Here is a 19992-nt window from a genome sequence, read left to right on the forward strand (position 1 = left end):
TGCTATAAGCATTCAAATGGTGGAATCACTCTCGACTGTTGATTTTTTCCCCAGTTATTATAATCATTCCCAGCATTTGCATTTTGTTCCTAGCTTGCACCTGCCATTGTGCCATTTTACTATGGCATGCCTTCTCAGTAATTGTTGTCCAGGATCATCTTCAAAAGTGGACTACCATGGGTCCCATCCATTTCTGATGATAGGCAAAAATCATCCATTATGTTGTCTTCAACAAGGTAGTCCACATCGTCCATCCTAGTCCGAGTATGTCATTCTTTCGAAATCCTTCAAACGATCAATTGTGAATTGCCTCTGGCTGGTATGAAGAGTTTCAATGATCTTTGAGTCAAAAGTAATTCTTTTTGTCACTTAAAGGAATACTCTATGAGTCGCCTCTTCTAGGGTACCCCGTTATAGAATCATGGCAATAATTAAATCGCTATCTTGAAATAAGGCACCATCCTCTTCAACGTGGAATGTTTGCCTACCCAGTTGAACGTTGTCATCTATCTCTTTCCATTGCTCCTGATGTGCATTTCGTGTCTGAACTCAAGAAGTGTTCCTACATCTCACTGCATGAGCTGATCTTGAACTACTAGATCTTTGAGGGATCGATTTATGTAGAGTTTCTTTCTGCCGTCATCGTGTTGGCCAAAGAACTTGAAGGCAAAGATGTCAAGATCAATATGATGCAATAAATCAACATCTTTGATGAGGGCAGTTGGATCACGAAGATTGTGTCAGCTCCGTGTCCCCTTTGTCTTCTTACCCTACGTCTTGAATCTCGGGATGAGATTCTTGTTTAGTGGGGGTAAGTTGTCATAGATCTAGAATATATGAGTGTAGTAGTTGCATAAGTGAGCATGCATCATGTTTAATTCGAAGAAATTTGAACTGAGGAAAGTGGAAGCTTCAAAATTCTAAATAAAGGGGCAAAGAACCTTGAAAATGCATTCAATGAATCCAAAATGCCCTAAAAATAATTTCAAGAATTTTGTTAAGAGTTATATATCAGATCAAAATTTTGGAACATTTTTAAGGAATTATTTGGGCTCTACATTTAAATCACTACCGTATTTGAATTTGGATTTATATTCTTAAAATATGGTATATATTTCCAAATGCCTCTGATATATTTTTGTGCTTTTGGAAAGGTCCATTTAGAAACATAAAAATGGTCAGAGAATATTTGGCATTGTTTTGAATTCATTTGAATTTGTAAAACAGTGGCAAGTGTTAAATAAAAATAGAAAATAGAAGAGTAATAAAAAAGGAAGAAGGACTTACCTGGCGTAGCCCACCTGGCGGCCCAGCTGGCAGCCCAGCCAACAGGCCTAGCACACCAGCGCTGTCATCCTCCTGGAGCCAGTCGGCCAGGCGCGTGGCCGACATGCGCGCACGCACGACACGACATGCCACCAGCTCGCCTTCCTGCGTTCCTGGGACAGCGCGACGTTGCGGTTCTTCTCCTTGGTGTCGTATGGATTGAGTCAACGCCCTCACTCCTCCTCCTGCCCTCTCGCTCGCTCTTCTCTGCCCCTGCCGAATGCTGCTTTCGCTGCCGCTCGTCGTCGCCGCAGCCATCGTGCTCCTCACGCCCACCTGAAGTTCCCAAGAGCTCCGCCTCGACCACCTCTTCCTCATCGCCGAGCAACGCATAATGGGAGCGCTTGCAATGCTACCATTGCCGTCGTCTTCAACCTCCAGCGCCCGAGATCGCCGGTGCCACGTCGCCGTTCGGCCTCCCCCGAGCCCGCTGATGCCTCCAAACTACACGCTGTGAGCTCATGCGTCAAAGCCCCCTCTTCTCCACTTTGTCTGCTCATTGTAGACGTCACCCCCTTGCTGACCGTAGCAAGCCGCCACCCGAGCGCGTCGTTGACGCAGCTCCGGTGACCATTAGGTCACCCCGGCGAGTCCAACACGCTCATAGCACCCCATAGAACATCCCTAGCACTTTAGTTCACTCGTTTTCGAGCTGCAAGCGCGCTCCCGTGCATGACCAAACTTCGACGGCCGCAACCGAGTTCGCTGCCGTCGACTCCGGCCACCCCAGGCCCAGCCACAACCATCACCCAACGCGCCAGCAAGCTAGCTCTCCAATGCGCCTAGCCGTAGGTCTTTTGGAGCACCACAAAGGAAACCCGAGGCACAAGAGCACCACTGCCCTCGTCGGCGGCTAAACGCCAGCGGGTTTGACCCCACTAACCAGGGGTTTGACCTCCCCTGGCTCACTGACGTTTGGGACCAGGCCCATGACTAATTAGTGTTAGGTTTAATTAGTGTTAATTAACTTAGTTAATTAGTTGAGCCACTGACATGTGGGCGTAGCCTCGCTGACATTTTAGTTAGGGTTAGTTTAGTGCTAATTAACTCAGTTAATTAGGTGAGTCACTGACCAATGGGTCCCTCAGGTTAGGTTTGACCTGGCCGACCCAGTTGATCTGCTGACATCAGCCTTGCGCAATGCTGACGCAGTTAACAATCTTTTGATTAAAAATAATCCAGGAAATTTCAAAAAATGTTTAAAACTTTGAAAATTCATAGAGATTGAACCATAACTCCAAATGAAATAATTATATATGAAAAATCATCACAAAAATCCAACCTATCCATCTGTATCATTTCCATGCATGTTAGAACAACTTTTGGCTACTATTTAGGGCAAATCAAATAAATGGCATTTCAATATTCACATATGGAGTTGAATTTGAATCTTTGGTTCAAATCAACTTCATTTAATCTGGTTGCTAGTTGCCTTAGCTCAAATCACATCATATTGCCATGTCATGAGCATGCATCATATTGCTGCATTGCATTGATTGTGTTCCCTCTTGTTTGCTGGTGGTTGTTCCCCCTCGGTAGGCGTATGTTCCGACGATGAGTTCGGTGACACCGGTGAAGAGCTATATCATCTTCAAAAGTGCCAAGTGTCGGTGTCAAAACCGGCGAATCTCGGGTAGGGGGTCCCGAACTGTGCGTCTAAGGCTAATGGTAACAGGAGGGCGTGGACTCGATGTTTACCCAGGTTCGAGCCCTCTCTATGGAGGTAATAGCCTACTTCATGCTTGATTGATCTTGATGATATGAGTATTACAAGAGTTGATCCCCCACGAGATCGTAGAGGCTAACCCTAGAAGCTAGCCTATGATTATGATTGTGTATATCTATCGACTAGCCTGGCCCTGGTTTATATAATGTACCAGAGGCCTAGGATAACAAGAGTCCTAGCCGTATACGCTGGTGGGGAGGAGTCCTTGTCTTGATCACCAAGTCTTGTGGAATCTTCCTTGTATGCTGCAGCTGTCCAAACTGGCCCATGAGTATATGGCCATGGGGGTCCTCGTCCCAATCTAACTGATCGGGAGACGATGTGGTGAGTACCCCCTAGTCGAGGACACCATTAGTAGCCCCCTGAACCGGTCTTCAAGTTGGGGACGCTCCTTGATTCTTCCGAGCTATAATTCATCTTCGGTCGTCGGTCTTGAAAACTGGTTCAACAAATCTTCTCATCTTCGCTCTTGAGGATCGTCGAACTGCATCCGCAGAGTTTACACGTCGGGTATCTGAGGAGACCCTTTAAGTTTCCGGCCTTTATCAATGCCTTGTTATTTTTATTCCACACCTAGGGTTTGTAGTTGTTTCCGGGCAGCAGTTTCCTCTTGCATCCGAGCTCCAACGTCGCACTGCATTCGAGGTATCTTTTGTAGACGAGCATCCACGCCAAACTGCATCCGAGCTCCAGCGCCGGATTATATCCGATATGTCATAGATCATCTTGGTTCAAAAAAGGTTGAAGGAGTTTAGCCGAGCTTAATGCCGTAAATGCCCTCTATGGAGCTAGCCACTGGCGCCCGAGCTTTATGCCGGATTGCTTTCGAGGTGGTGCACCACCCCAACCGTGGGCTGCTTTTTTACTAGTGCAATTTATTCTCTGCCGAGATATATAGCCAGTATATGTATATCCAATAGCCCTCAAGGTATGTGTCAGTCTAAAACCCGAGATGCACATGAAGGAAAACATGAAACCACCATTCCTAGTAGCCCCTGAGACTCAGGTCGATGCGCGAAATCAACCTGAGGATCAACTCCTAGCTCGGCAGCATACACAGTGTAATATATTAGAGATAATAGTGATCAGCAAACGGGCCCTTGAGAGAGGGTCTTGAGAAGTTGCCGCAATGGTAGCTATTGTTGTCCGAAGACGCATTTGCCTGTAGTTCGGTCAAGTCGAACACTAAGCACTTTGAATTTTCTGCATTGAACAGGCAACGCAGTAGCCCCCGAGACACTAGTCGGGTGGTAACACCAGATCAGGGGATCGATGTGCCCCTTTAATATTTAAAAATAATGAGCTCCAAGCCCAGTAGCCCCCGAGCCTTAATGTGGGCACGGGTGGCCGAATTAAGGATCGATATCCATAGTAAAATCACAAATTATGTGTAATGACTCTATGTATCCAAGTGCTTTACATCATTAATGCTCGGATCCGCATTGTACAAAACTTTGTTGACCGACCATCGGCTTCAACCTCTTCGGCCAGTAGCCGAGGAGTGTTTTCTTACTTTATAAAGCCGTTATAAGGGCAACGATTTATGGAAAACAAGGCAATCCGGCGATACGGTTTTATAAACAAAGGTACACGAAGAGATATGTTATATTATGTAATGTAAGAAACATCTTCCAAGGAAAATAGTCCCACCATCGGTTCCTTTCTTTGGGCATCATGCTTATCATGATATTGAAATCTCACCTCCAATCAACGTGGGAGGAAAATATTGAGGATTTAGTTCGGGAAAAATTCCTGATTTCTATGGTATTAATGTACCAAAAATTTCACTTCCGTCGTTGCCGACCAATGTGATCGTTTAAGATTGCTAGCTTTCGGCTTCACCCAGTCTGAGGTACTAACTCGAATGAAACGGAAGTAATAATCACAGAGGTGCTCCCTTTACCGCCTAGCCGAACAATCGGGAATGTAGGGGTAAGCACAGGAGCCAGGTAACCCAGCTTGGCCAAAATCTTAAGTCAAATTGATGCATATATAGCAATATCCGAAAACGTTTGTACCGAATCTATAAAGGTGTCGGGCATTTGCACTGCGAGACTTATGTTGGAAACACACAAATAGTTTAAAAGTGCCATAAGCTTGGAAAACCAAAAAACATCAATAAAAACTTGACGTCCAAACAAGATCAAGTGTTCAGTACCAATTCGAAAATTGAAAAAAAATTGTGCTTCTGTCGTGCTTTAACATGACACATCTGATCTCAAGACTTCACGCGGGTCAGCCTACGGCTTGAAGCTCCTTATCCCAAAGGCGGAGTACTTCTCCGAGGCCAGTTTAGCAAACTAAACTCGAGCGGCCTTTAGAGAGAAGACATGCTATCCGTCTATTGACCATATACTCGAGTCGAAAAAGGAGCGGTAGAAAAAGACTTTGCAATGACCAAGAAGAAAACATATTTATTATAAAATAGCTCATAGAAATTTTAAGATCCCCCCAAGTGACTTGGGTAAAAGAATTTTATGTATAATGATTTGTATGTACCAAAGTACTTATATCATATTTGCGTTCACTCGAACTTTAAACACATCTTAACCAACCGTCGGCTTCTCCCTCTTTGGTCAAGGGCCGAAAAGTGTTATGTACTCCACCTGTCGAGAATATCTACGGTGTTTCCAATAACCAGGCAATCAGGCCATAAGGCTGTAATAGACAAAACGCGCTCAGGGAACTTATGCTATATTCCTGACGAAGTGTAAGAAGCATCTTCGAAGAAAATAGTACCTCCACCAATACCTTTCTTCGGTTGCTCATTCTTACTATGAGATTTGTGCAATAGATTTTTGTACTCATGAGTTCCGTTGTGTGCCGACCATGATTGAAAACAATAAGAGCGCTAGCTTTCGGCTTCACCCAGTCTGAGGTCCGAACTCGGATGACCCAGTCGTGACAATTGCAGATGTGCTCCCTTTACTCCCTAGCCGAACAATCGGGAACGTAGGCGTAAGCACAGGAGCACGGCAACCGAGCTTGCAGAACACTTAAGTCAATATGGTGCATATTGTGGCGTAATACACGAACAAGGAACAAAGCCGTACAAGTATAATCATATGCAAGAGGAAAGGCTCCATAAAGGAAGCCCCCAAATAAACGGGGTATTTGAATTTGTGTGCCACAAACAAAGTTATGACAAGGAACTTTTTCACAAACAACTTTTTGCCAAAAAAATATAATGCTTGGTCGAACCGCACAAAATTTAAAACAGAAAGTCTTTGAGCATGAAAGTGACTTAGCTGGTTAATGTGCTCGGTGTTGATGATGCGATTCGGGCTTGTGGAGGGACGAAGACGCCCATTGATCTGTGACAGATCCGACAAGGTTCGCAATCCTCGGCATGGCCGAGGTCCCAGCCCTCAAGCCTAAGGTGCCCGAGCAAGGAGTTCGGCACTCCGGAGTAGTGACCGCATAACACAGTCAAAATCGATTACCTACACACATAAAATAGTGCGGTCCAAGAGACAATAATGTATATAATCCTTGCATAATTTCTTTATGCAAAAATAATTTATTTAAAGAGATGTAGCCTGGTGCCGAAGCCATTGTCGATGAAGGGCGTCGGCGTGATGCAGTGAAGGCGTGACAAAGCCTGAATTTGCAGGGCGGTCCGGGCTCTAGATGCGGCGTTCGCCGAACTATGTACGGAAACTGACTGAACCAGCACGTGACTGTCATTAATGCGGCCACCGTTTGATAGACCTGTGTATAGATGATGAACAAAGCAGAGTAATAATTCCCTGGGAAAAATGAACCCAAACAAGCAAAAATTGCTAGGATTAATAGCACCTAGTTTATCTGTTGTAGCAATCTGAAAAAAATGTTACTCCCGAAATTGGGACTTGATCTACACACACATTGCCTGATGGGTGATGAACCGAAGGAATGGTGATGCTGGCAAAGGTTGGCTCACTGAGGAAAACCCCATGGTCCAGCTAATGTGATGAAGCTGGTCGGCCGGTGACGCTGGAGTCTCCTAAGTAAGTCGATGAAGGGATGACGAAGCCCCTGGTCCAGAGAGGAGACGGAGCAGGTTGGTGAGGAGGTGTTGCAGCTGGCATGTCAGCCGAGGTGTTGAAGTAGTTCGGCATGATGGACATCGGCTTGATGAAGCAACGGTCCGGCCATGCCGATGCAGGTCGTAGCTTGTGACATGGTCAATGCTAGCTTGGTGAAGGGCGTGCAGCGATGCCGGTGTGCCGGCTCCATGTGATCCGAGGGGCAGCGATGTTGGTGACGATTTATCCTTCATGATGCCGAACTACTGTTCGGCCTGCGGAGATGATGATCCAAAGGAGTTGAGCTCGGCTCAACAAAGTGACGACGTGTCAACCGCAGGTCAGCCGCCATGGAGCAATGTTGTCGGGCTGGTTTGACACTGGCGCGATGGTAAAGATTATATTGGAAAAATATTTTTAATATCAGTGGGATGTGTTTGAGAATAAAACACAATACCCTAGACAAAAATTTCCTTCAAAAAGGATGTCCGAAATCCCGTTCATAAAGAAGATGAACTCGGGTCGGATTCGTTCTCACGCAGAAAATAGATCCGAATAGTGATGCACTAATCGGAAGGTTCCCGGAGTTTGGACGGTCGGATCGAGCTAAAATTTTGATAGGTGGTAGATATAGGAATTCTGCAGCCGATCAACAATTGGATCTTCCAAAGAACGTCCGAGCTAGAAGCTGGACACCATGCTCCGAACTCGTCCGGATTCTCGTCCAGATTTGACAGGGCTCCGGTATATCGTAGATTGCCAGAGATTCCTCCATCGGAACTCAACGAAATTTTGCAGGGTTGTTGTAGACTCAATTCCGCACAATTCCGTGAAGCAATTGTTAAAATGACACTCGGGGAGATGGTGGCGGCGGATACAATTTCGCTATCCAGAAAAATAGCACGGTCGCTCGAGGGCAATGTTGACGTTGAGCCCTCGAGCTCCATGGATGATTCCTTCATGATCTTGATAGAGATCGGAGTCATTGTTCATGAAGGCCCTCGTCCGAACATGAAGATCGGAGGTAGGGCACAGTCCTCGGTCAAGCCAAGGTGACTAGTCGAGCCGCTGACAAAGAAGCCGACGTCGCAGTTGATCTGCCGTCGAGCCATTGATCCTTTGCCGATCACATGGCGGAACTCTCAATGAAAGCACCAATGTCGGTGTCAAACCGGTGGATCTCGGGTAGGGGGTCCCAAACTGTGCGTCTAAGGCTAATGGTAACAGGAGGCGGGGGACATGATGTTTACCCAGGTTCGGGCTCTCTCTATGGAGGTAATACCCTACTTCCTGCTTGATTGATCTTGATGATATGAGTATTACAAGAGTTTATCTACCATGAGATCGTAGAGGCTAAACCTAGAAGGTAGCCTATGATTATGATTGTGTATATCTATCGACTAGCCTGGCCTTGGTTTATATAATGTACCAGAGGCCTAGGATAACAAGAGTCCTAGCCGTATACGCCGGTGGGGAGGAGTCCTTGTGTTGATCACCAAGTCTTGTGGAATCTTCCTTGTATGCGGCAGCTGTCTGAACTGGCTCATGAGTATACGGCCATGGGGGTCCTCGGCCCAATCTAACTGATTGGGAGACGACGTGGTGAGTACCCCCTAGTCCAGTACACCGTCACCAAGCAAGCAAAATTCCCTTGCTCATTCTGATACAATCCCACTGTCTTGCTCCTGATCTCTGTTACTGCATTAGGACAACAATGATTCAACTATTACATGATGTGGTAGTTGAACCCCTTTCCTCTGCATGACATGTCTTTGCCACAGTAAATATTTGAAACCCACTAGCATGAGTAGGAGTTGTTAGAGCCATGATGTTCCTACTCATTCATGTTTGCTTTGTTATGCCTGCTATGCTTAGAGTTGCGCCTAGTCTGATTCATCTGGGATGGATTGGAATGGTGTGAACATGTCCTACTGTTGAGAGCTAAGTGTGTGAACACGATTTGGTAAAGGTAGCGGTGAGAGGACATGTAGGAGTACATGATGGGTCGTCTCATTAAAACCATCCTCAGGAATTGAGTTCTGTCTTTGTGATCCAAGAACAACTACTACCATGCGTTGGGCCCGAAACCAATGGACCCTCTCAACTTATTAACCGCCCTTGTCCTCTATCCAAGAGTTGCAAGTAGTTTCTGTTGTTTGTAGTATACTGGAGGCCATGCGGAGCGCTGGCCCTAGGGGTGGGCTGTGATGCGGTAGGTACATGGCATGGTGTATCAGGATGCCCGTTTGGTACCTCGGGAACCCTGCACACATCATTCGGGGTCGTAGTGGAAACATCGGTCGGACTCCCTGTAGATGGAACCTGAATAGGCAATAAACCTGGACTAGGGACTTGTGTGGTTAGCCAGGCTATGGCCGACACCCTCGCTGGGCTTCCGCTTGAAGGTTGCCAAGTACATGTCGTGTAAACAGCGATGAGTGGTGAGAGCGTGTGTGAAGAAGTACACCCTTTCAGGGTTAACACGATCTATCCGAATAGCCGTGTCCGCGGTAAAGGACTAGTGGGTTGCTTGTGCTGTTCATACACAAGTGAAAGTGGATACTCTAAAATGCGCAAAATAAGCGTGAGTGCTATGGATGGCCTTATCATAGGGAGACGGGAACATATCCATAGTGGTGTATTGATATGGTGAATATGTGGACTCGTGTGCGCCACCTCAAAAGAGTTACCAGCTGTAATAGTTCAGGATAGCCACTGAGTCAAAGCTGGTTTGCTGCAGTTAAACTCCACCAGCCCTTTCTTGATACTGATGCATATGTAGATAGTTCTAATGTAAGTCTTGCTGGGTACATTTGTACTCACATTTGCTTAATTTATGTTTTTGCAGAGAGACTTCAGTCTCACTAGTAGTTCTGTGTGGACTTGGACGTTTAACTTATTACCTCAGCTATGATCTTGTACCCTTGGGAGGGTCTTGTAGATTGTCAGGCTTCTCGGCCTTTTTCATTTGTAGTTGTCTGTACTCGGACATGTTATGCTTCCATTGCCTGTATGCTCTGTATGTTGGGTCATGTGACCCATGATTGTAATTCTTACTATGTATGACTCTTCGGAGCCTTCTGAATAAATACTTTGAGTCGTAGAGTTTTGTTGTGATGCCATGTTGTATTTGCACATATCGAGCATATTGTGTGTATGATTTTGAAATGATTGGTATGTGTGAGATCCGACAACCTAGTTGTTTATTCTCTGTAGCCTCTCTTATGGGGAAATGTCTCATAGTGCTTCCACTGAGCCATGGTAGCTTTCTACTGCTCCGGAACACTTATGTTGGCCGGCATGTGTCCTTCTTCGTTCCTGTGTATGTCCCTTCAGGGAAATGTCATGTGTTGTTCCTTTAAGTCCTTGTAGCTCGCTACGACTTGGGTTCATACGTTCGTTGCTGGGTCATGTATGCCTGTCCCTGTAAGTTAGTGCCACTTTGGATTCATGCTAGTCATGTCGGCCCGGTTTCTCGGTCATATGAATTCTAGCGACACTATCATACACGTGAGCCAAAAGGCGCAAATGGTCCCAGGCCAGGTAAGGTGGCACCCGTGGGAATATCGTGCATGAGGCTGCAAAGTGATATGAGGTGTTACAGCTAGATTGATGTGACTTAGGATCGGGGTCCTGACACTTTGCCTACAGTAGCTCTTGGCTCAACCTGAACTCGTGCAGGCATTTGTCCAAGCAGTTGACATGCTCGTGGTACATCTGGAGCGCGATCTCGATCTCCAAGTTGGCTATTTCATCAGAGATCGCCAACTCGAGGATGTGATGGCCATGTTCCTCTACTGCGTGCAGGTGGACACCTGGGCCAAGGAGGTAGCCGAGCCTACCGACCAGCGCGTTGGCATCGAGCGGGTCATGGATAAGGCGAACGACGCGACCCATTTGAATGGCCCAGCAGGCGTCTGGTGCAAGTACGGTGCGACTGGCCTCTAGTGCAAGTATGGTGCAGAGGGCCTCTGCCCACTCCTAGCGAGGAAATGGGCGTACTAACGGGACGTGCACCCAGCTACGACACCCTGTTGACATCCGGAAAGCAACGATGGATCTAATCTTGCTGTGCGGCGTGCCACACCTCTCGCTCTGCGATGCTCCAATGGTCTCGCCATGTGGCAAGCCACTGCCTATCGGTGCAGACGCGCCTAGCTTGCTATGCAGCGCACCATTAATCATGTTGTGCAGCGAGTTGCAGCCTTTTGGCGCTGACATGCCTATCTTGATCCGCGGCGCTGAAGCGCCATGCACCAAGCGTCTTCTCAACCATTGTGATGACGCGCATCATGGTGTCGTCCATCGCGTTGCCGGGGAGCGCCTCGGCCTCGAAGGGCCGTGGCGCCTTCTCATTTTCCTTGTCGACAAGGTTGATGGTAGAGGCGGCGCTTTGGTGGGTTGGCATGCTTGGAAAAGGTGGATGTGCTATAGGATTCGCTTGTTGCCTCTGTGCGTCGCGTGCCGCCTAGATTTATGTGCAATATCGCTGGGTGGCGGGAAACGGGTGAGGAAATGGCAGGAAATGGTGACGTTTTCATAAAATGCCATCAAATAATGGAAACTTAGCATATAAGGAACATCTAGCTAGCACAAGAAGTAGATGATGATCAGGTGAACACGAACCACACTAGGGAACAAGTTGGTGATGAATTCATCAATCGCAAATGGTTGTATACTAGCAAGCGTTTGCCCACAACACACACAGCTTATTCCATCACAAACAGGTTGGATGGATCAACTATATGCCACATATCACACATTGTCAAAAAGTAATGCCGTAGACCTCCTTTAACATGTTTAAAAAATAAAAAACAAGTACCTCAAGGTTAATTTAACTAATGAGATGGGTCACAGAGGTTAAATTAATTGACCTCTATGACCCATCCCATCAGTTAATTTAACATCAAGACAAATTCCCATCCAGTCACCCATCTGATGGCTGCTCCAGCCTGAGCACACTTAACTTGAGAAATCTCTTGCTGATATAGGATGCCTCTTCGCATCGTTACGGCGTACCCGGATGACCGCCCGTCCCCCAATGGCCAATAGATGTTGGGTAGACAGAGCATATCACATACGTCTTATTAGAAGCAATCGTCTGTGATATTATCGGTCCTTGCACAAATTTCTAATTACATACCTCTTTTCCACGTATCACGCACATCTTGTTCTATTGAACCATTTCCGTTCTCGTGTCTCAGTGCAAAGAGTTCATCCGAGTGAACCGCATGTCGCATATCGCACACACCTTGATCTGGCTGGCCATTTCTTTTTGTTGCCTAATCACAAACAGTTCACCCGAGTGAACCATATGTTGTATATCACACACACCTACATCTGGATGCCCGTTTCTTTTGTTCCTCCTCATTGCTAACAGTTAATTGAACTGAACCGTATGCCCTGCATCGCACACGCAACTAAAATCTGAACCATGTTTGATGCATCCGTCATGACAAACATTTTGCACCTTTTTTGACGGGTTTTTACACAATCATTTGCGATTATTGCATCGCACACAGTTTTGTCAAAGGGTCTCTCATCGTAGTGTCACCTTAGCAGCATCCTACAATAGTGTACAAACTATGAAGAAGCTATGATGAGCCCAGATTCCGACAGATGGCTTGAGGCCATGAAATCTAAGATAGGATCAATGTATGAGAACAAAGTGTGGACTTTGGTAGACTTGCCCAATGATCGGCAAGTGATAGAGAATAAATGGATCTTCAAGAAGAAGATAGATGCTGATGGTAATGTCACCATCTACAAAGCTCAACTTGTCGCAAAAGGTTTTCGACAAGTTCAAGGGGTTGACTACAATGAGACTCTCTCACTCGTAGCGATGCTTAAGTCTGTCCGAATCATGTTAGCAATTCCGCATTTTATGATTATGAAATCTGGTAAATGGACGTCAAAACTGCATTCCTTAACAGATTTCTTAAAGAAGAGTTGTATCTGATGCAACCATAAGGTTTGTCGATCCTAAAGGTGCTAACAAAGTGTGCAAACTACAGTGATCCATCAATGGACCGGTGCAAGAATCTTGGGGTTCGAATATACGCTTTGATGAGGTGATCAAAGCATATGGTTTTATACAGACTTCTGGTGAAGCCTGTATTTACAAGAAAGTGAGTGGGAGCTCTGTAGCCTTTCTGGTATTATATGTAGATGGCATATTGTTGATTGGAAATGATATAGAATTTCTGGATAGCATAAAAGGATACTTGAATAAGAGTTTTTCAATGAAAGACCTCGGTGAAGTTGCTTATATACTGTAGGGGGTTCCCTTACAGTATATATATAGCAGACTAAGGCGTAGCCTAGTGGTGGGAAGGGGCTGATGCCTTCCCACCCACCCAAGTTCTAGGCATAGTACTTGTAATTTGGGTTTGTTGCACCAATTATACTGAAGGGGGTTCCCTTACAGTCTTTCTATCAAAAAAAGCTGCTTATATATTGGGAATCAACATCTATAGAGATAGATCAAGATGCTTAATAGGACTTTCACAAAGCACATACCCTGACAAAGTTTTGAAGAAGTTCAAAATGGATCAGTCAAAGAAAGGGTTCTTGCCTGTGTTACAAGGTGTGAAGTTGAGTCAGACTCAAAGCCCGACCACTTCAGAAGATAGAGAGAAAATGAAAGTCATTCCCTATGCCTCAGCCATAGGTTCTATCATGTATGATATGCTGTGTACCAGACCTGACGTGTGCCTTGCCATAAATATGGCAGGGAGGTACCAAAGTAATCCAGGAGTGGATCGCTGGATAGCGGTCAAGAACATCCGAAGTACTTGAAAAGGACCAAGGTTATGTTTCTCGTTAATGGAGGTGAAAAAGAGCTCATCATAAATGGTTACGTCGATGCTAGCTTTGACACTGATCCGGATGACTCTAAGTCACAAACCGGATATGTATTTATATTGAATGGTGGAGCTATCAGTTGGTGCAGTTCCAAGGAGAGCATCATGGCGGGATCTATGTGTGAAGCGGAGTACATAGCTGCTTCGGAAGCAGGAAATGAAGGAGTTCATATCCGATCTAGGTGTAATACCTAATGCATCGGGTCGAATGAAAATATTTTGTGACAACACTGGAGCAATTGCCTTGGCAAAGGAATCCAGGTTTCACAAGGGAACCAAACACATCAAGAGACTCTTCAACTCCATTCGTGAACAAGTCAATGATGGAGACATAGAAATTTGCAAAATACATACGGATCTGAATGTAGCAGACCCGTTGACTAAGCCTCTTCCACGTGCAAAACATTATCAGCACCAAGACTTCATGGGTGTTAGATTCACTACAATGTAATCTAGATTATTGAATCTAGTACAAGTGGGAGATTGGAGGAAATATGCCCTAGAGGCAATAATAAAGTTGTTATTTTATATTTCCTTATTCATGATAAAGGTTTGTTATTCATGCTACAATTGTATTGATCGGAAACTTAAATACATGTGTGAATACATAAACAAACACCATGTCCGTAGTAAGCCTCTACTACACTAGCTCGTTGACCAAAGATGGTTAAGGTTTCCTAACCATGGACATGAGTTGTCATTTGATAACGGGATCACATCATTAGGAGAATGATGTGATGGATAAGACCCATCCGTTAGCTTATCATAATGATCGTTCAGTTTTATAGCTACTGCTTTCTTCATGTCAAATACATATTCCTTTGACTATGCACTACAAAAAAAGACACATCCATGACATTTTGGGCTGAACAATTTTTTTGTCATACTTATGACACTTCTATGACGATAATTGTGACGAAACCCGGTATCATCATAGGTGTGGTGGGCTCCTACTTCTATGACAAAAAATCATTACAAAAAATGGGCTTTTCATCCTGGGCGGGCTAGAGACGCAACTGCATGACATTCCTTGGGCCGTCCATGACAAAAAAACCGTGGTAGAAGTGTGCGAGGAAAATATCGGGGTGTTCCCGGTTACGATGGGTGGTTGGGGCTGAGCGATGCACGGAGGTTTGCGCATTTCTCTCGTACACGCAGGCGCGTGGGTGTGAGGCGTTGGGCTCTAACTGAACCCAAGCGAGGCATTCGCCTCCTGAAACTGAGCGATTGCACTGCACAGCTACGCGTTACTGAACCCGAGCGATCGATCGATGGCTGTTAACTAAACCCGATCGAGCGATTCCTTCGCTACTGCTGCTAAATAAAGTCGATCGATGCTGCCTCTGGATGAACAGTGAGCATTGTTGAGGGTTTGGATGAAAAGTCACTGGTGGGGGTTGGATGAACAGGACCCCATCGTGTTTCCGCTGGATGAATAGGACCCCGAATGATTGAGCCGGTTGGGCGTGGATGAACAGGACCCCGTGGAGGGCTGGATGAACAGGACCCCATGGAGGGAAGGTTGAACAGTAGCCGGTGGAGGACTGGTTGAACAGTAGCCGGTGGATGGCTGGATGAATAGTAGCCCGTGGAGGGGTGGTTTAACAGGACCCCGTGGCGAGGGCTGGTTGAACAGTAGCTGGTGGAGGAGCATGCGGTGGAGGCTGGATGAACAGGAGTCTGTGGATGAACAGTCATAGGTGGAGGCTGGAGGAGGTCGACGGTGGATGAACAGTAGCCCGTGGAGGCTGGAGGAGGTCGGCGGTGGAGATGAACAATATCCCATGGAGTCCCGTTTTGCGGTACGTCACACCCCTCTCAATGAACAGGACCCCTGTTTCGACCGTAGCGCTCCAACACAAGTCCGTTTCCTCCGTTTTGCGGTACGCCACACCCCTCCCGATCAACAGGACCCTGTTTCGACCGTAGAAGGTCCAACAGAAGTCTGTTTCCTCCATTTTGTGGTACACCAGACCCCTCCCGATGAACAGGATCCCGTTTCGAATGTGGTCGGTCGAACACAGGGACGTCTCCTCTGTTCTGCGGTACGCCAGGCCTTGTTTCCATCGGTTGTTCCATCCAAGCCCTCCCAATGAATGCGATGATGCATTCCGTTCCGACCCAGCCGGTTGGCTCCCCATGAACACGACGACGATGCAGTTTCTCTGTTCCGACCCAGCCATGTACATGAGCCATGGTTGTACGTATGCACGAGTAGGCGTTTGAGACTCCGCCTATATGTATGTACGTGGCCGTATTTTCTTTCTTGCACCCTGGCACTGTACGTACGTGTACATGCTACGTGTGCGCCTCTACTACGACACATGCCCTTCCTTACACGGCCATGGTTCATCGTTGCAGCGTGCAGACAGACTGATTGTATGTACGTACACGTTCACGACCAGAATGACAAGGCTATGTATGCTTCGACCAGGTGGGTCCTGACTGTCAGGCACTTCCTTGCATGCGAAGATGAAGCTGGTGGGTCCCAGCGGTCAGGGGGCAAATCGTTTTTTTTCATAATATCGACACACTTCCTTGCATGCAAAGATGTAGCTGGTGGGTCCGAGCAGTCAGGCGGGAAATGTTTTTTCGTGAAATATAGTGGCCCGTCCGGTGGGTCCATGCTGTCAGCTGGAGGAATAATTATTTTGCGCGTAATAAGGAGCCAATTCCTTGCGGCTACATGGACCTAGCTGTCAGCCTCTCCATGTACAGTACTCTTCCAATGGAAGTCGTTCCTTGACCACGTTGACCATGCCGCGCCGAGAGCACCAGGGCGGTGGACGACAGCGAGGCGTAGGAAGGGGACGACGCAGAGCCGGGGAAGATACGACAGTGGATGCCCACGCGGAGAGGAGTACGAGGGTTCACTGGTTCAGCTGCAGTGTGAGGTTGTTGTCGCTGGAGAATAATAGGGGGTGTGGGTTAGTAGAGGGATGGCCTGACCAGTGGTGGGAGTAGTAGGGCGGTGAGGGCTCCATGGCATAACAGCCGGCCACGGGAGGCGGGAGCATGCGGCACGACCGGCGCTAGTTTGGGCGACTGGAGCAAGAAGACCAGAGCTTGAAGAAGCACTACAGCCGTTGGATGGACATCGTACGGTCACTGGAGCTAGAATCGTTCATATTGACTAAGTTAACAAAGCCCGCTGTCCCCATCAACTTAGTTGGCCCACAAGTCAGCCTCCTACTATGGTGGGTCCAAGCTAGCAGGGGGTATTCATTTTTTTGTTCGTAATAAGGAGGCACTTTGTTGCGTGCGAAGATATAGCTTGTGGGTCCGACCTGTCAGTGGGGGGAACATTTTTTTCATGAAATACAAAGGCCCTTCCGGTGGGTCCCAGCTGTCAGGTGGAGAAATCATTATTTTGCGCGTAATAAGGAGCCATTTTCTTGCGTGCGGTCGTGGACCCAGCTGTCAGCCTCTCCATGCAAAGTCTACTTCTGATGGTGTCGTTCGTTGACCATGTTGACCACTCTGCACCGAGTGCATCCAAGGTGGTGGATGACGGCGAGGCCCCGGACAGCAATGAGCCGGAGATGGGAAGACGTGGGAGTAGAGTCGCAGACGGAGAGGTGTACAAGGGTTAAATGGTTCTAGTGCGGTGTGGTTCAGCAGTCGCTGGAGAAAAACAAGAGGTGTGGAGGGGTGGAGGGATGGCCTGGCCAACGGTGGAGTAGCGCTTCACAGCGAAGCATGCTAAGCAGAGCTACTAGCAACAGGAAGCGGGAGCAGGTGGTCCCGGCGGTGCTGGAGGAAGAAGACGAGAGATTAAAGATGGATGTCAGTCATTGGATGTAAATCCAACGGCTAACGATGTCAGAATCATTTGTTGACTAAGTTGACAACGACTTGCGTTGGCTTCGACCTATTGGCCCACATTTCAGCTTCCAAAAATGTGCCACGTATTCAACACATTTTTTCAGAATTTACAGCCTTTTTTGTGGGTTAGAATTTACAGTCAATTTGATCTTTTTTTAGAATTATAGTCCATTAGCTAGGCTGGGTGAACAAATAATGTATTATCCATGCGATCCATTTATTTTTTTCCTAAAAAATTGCAGGCCATTTGCACTTTCTCGAAATACACGATTTTGTTGTGCTAATTCTAATTATAATGTTGGGTTGGGCGAATCTATGTTATCAAAAAATAAACAGGGTCTGATCATTTTTTTATAAATATATTTAAATAATAAGTGATTTATTATTACATTGGTCCTTAAATCTTACCAAGCTTTTGTACACAATCACAAGGATTTTCGTTGCCAAAACAATCCAGTATTTTATTGTTAAGAAATTATTTTTATAAGTTAATAAGATGTGGGATATTGTTTTCTTACATATGTAAGTATCTGTTAAATATATGATGACAATAAAAATAATATGTAATAACATATAAAATAATTTAAATATGTATAATATAGTTAGAAGGGAAACATAAGTTGGACCAGGCGTTCCTATTCTTATAAAGAAAAATAGAACATACCTCTGCATTTTCTTCAAAAAAATATATAAATTGGGTTGCCGATGTTCAAATAAAACCTCGGATGGGAGGTCCATAGGTCGGTCGATACATGACGGACCTCAAGAAAATACAAACCGGCATGTCATGGGCTGCGCATGTTAAAATACAAAGCCTAGATGGGGCAGCCCAAAACCCAGCTGATACTTGCTGCCCCAGTGATAATAAATGATACCTGCCAGCTCCCCGACTTCATTGTGAATTTATCTCCTATAGTAACTACATTGAAGAACCTGAAAAATGTAACTATGTTGACAAACCCGTGGGCCCCAATGTCAGTATAACATTAGGAGGAAGTATATTTTCGATGAGGCACTTTCTTGCGTATGGCCATACACCTGGCGTGTCCCGACTGTCTGCCTCTCCACGTACCGTCCTCTCCAGATTCCTCTCGTTTGTTTAGCATGTTCACAACGGCAGACAGCGGCGCCGCGGCGAGCGCACAAAGGTGGAGGAGGAGATCCGACCACCTGAGGAAGTGCCTTATTAGTAACGAAACTACTCAACTAGCCTAGTGGCCAAGTGACACTACCCGACAGATGTTCCGCCCGGGTTCAATTCCACCTAATGCAGGGAAAATATCTCCAAATTTTTTTCCTCTGCTTTTATTGACATGTGGGTCCCCATTGTCATCTACGCGCACCATGTCCAACACTTGCCAAAAGTCCGTCCCGCGTTTTCTCTGTTTTTCGCACACTCGACATTGCATGTGCATTTCGAAAATAGCATATATTTTTGACTGTCCATCATATGAAGATGTGCTATGCATGAATGTTGATCAACATGATGTTAACTGGCTGGTAGTTCCATTTTCGACCATGAATAAAACTTCCAACATGATGTTAACACTGTTTGAAAAGGCCGTGTTAATATAAATGCTCTGCCTCTGAAAGTTGCAGTTTCTTATCTGAAACTGAACTTGCAGTTTCTTATCTCAAACTGAAACTTGCAGTTTCTTCTCTGAGAATCACATTGTCTGCACTTTTATACTCCAATGAAACTACATTTTTTAAGTGCTAAAAATATATCTCTAGAATTCATAAAATATTGTAGATGCTCAATACTGAAAATCTGAAATTCAAAAGACATTCATATCTGAAACTACTCTCAAAATACACGACACAAAACACAATTCACAACCTGCAAATACTGACAACCCTAATCTCCTCCTAACAATTCACAACCTGCCTGACTATTGGGCTGGGGGGGGGGGGCAGTCCCCTCTTATTCCTCGGCGGCAGACGGCCGCCCCGTTAGACGATGTGAACAGCGAGGGAGAGGATGGCGGGGAAGCATCATCGGGCCAACTACTTTTCTCCTCCTGTAGTTGGGTTCGGTCGATGAAGACTCCACCGGCTCGCTCTGGCATGACACCCTCACAAATGGCACCCTGTAGATGGTCGATTCTTCAATATCTGGTGGATTCTCCATCTGGGATTGATACTCCTGCCACCGCTCCCTCACGACCGGATTCCGTGCATCTGTTTGCTCCATGACCCAGAGGAGCAGCTCTATCTACTCCCGCACGACTCCCTCTGGGAGTAT

The sequence above is a fragment of the Triticum dicoccoides genome, chromosome 7B, assembly GCF_002162155.2.
Source record: "Triticum dicoccoides isolate Atlit2015 ecotype Zavitan chromosome 7B, WEW_v2.0, whole genome shotgun sequence".
Classification (NCBI taxonomy): domain Eukaryota; kingdom Viridiplantae; phylum Streptophyta; class Magnoliopsida; order Poales; family Poaceae; genus Triticum; species Triticum dicoccoides.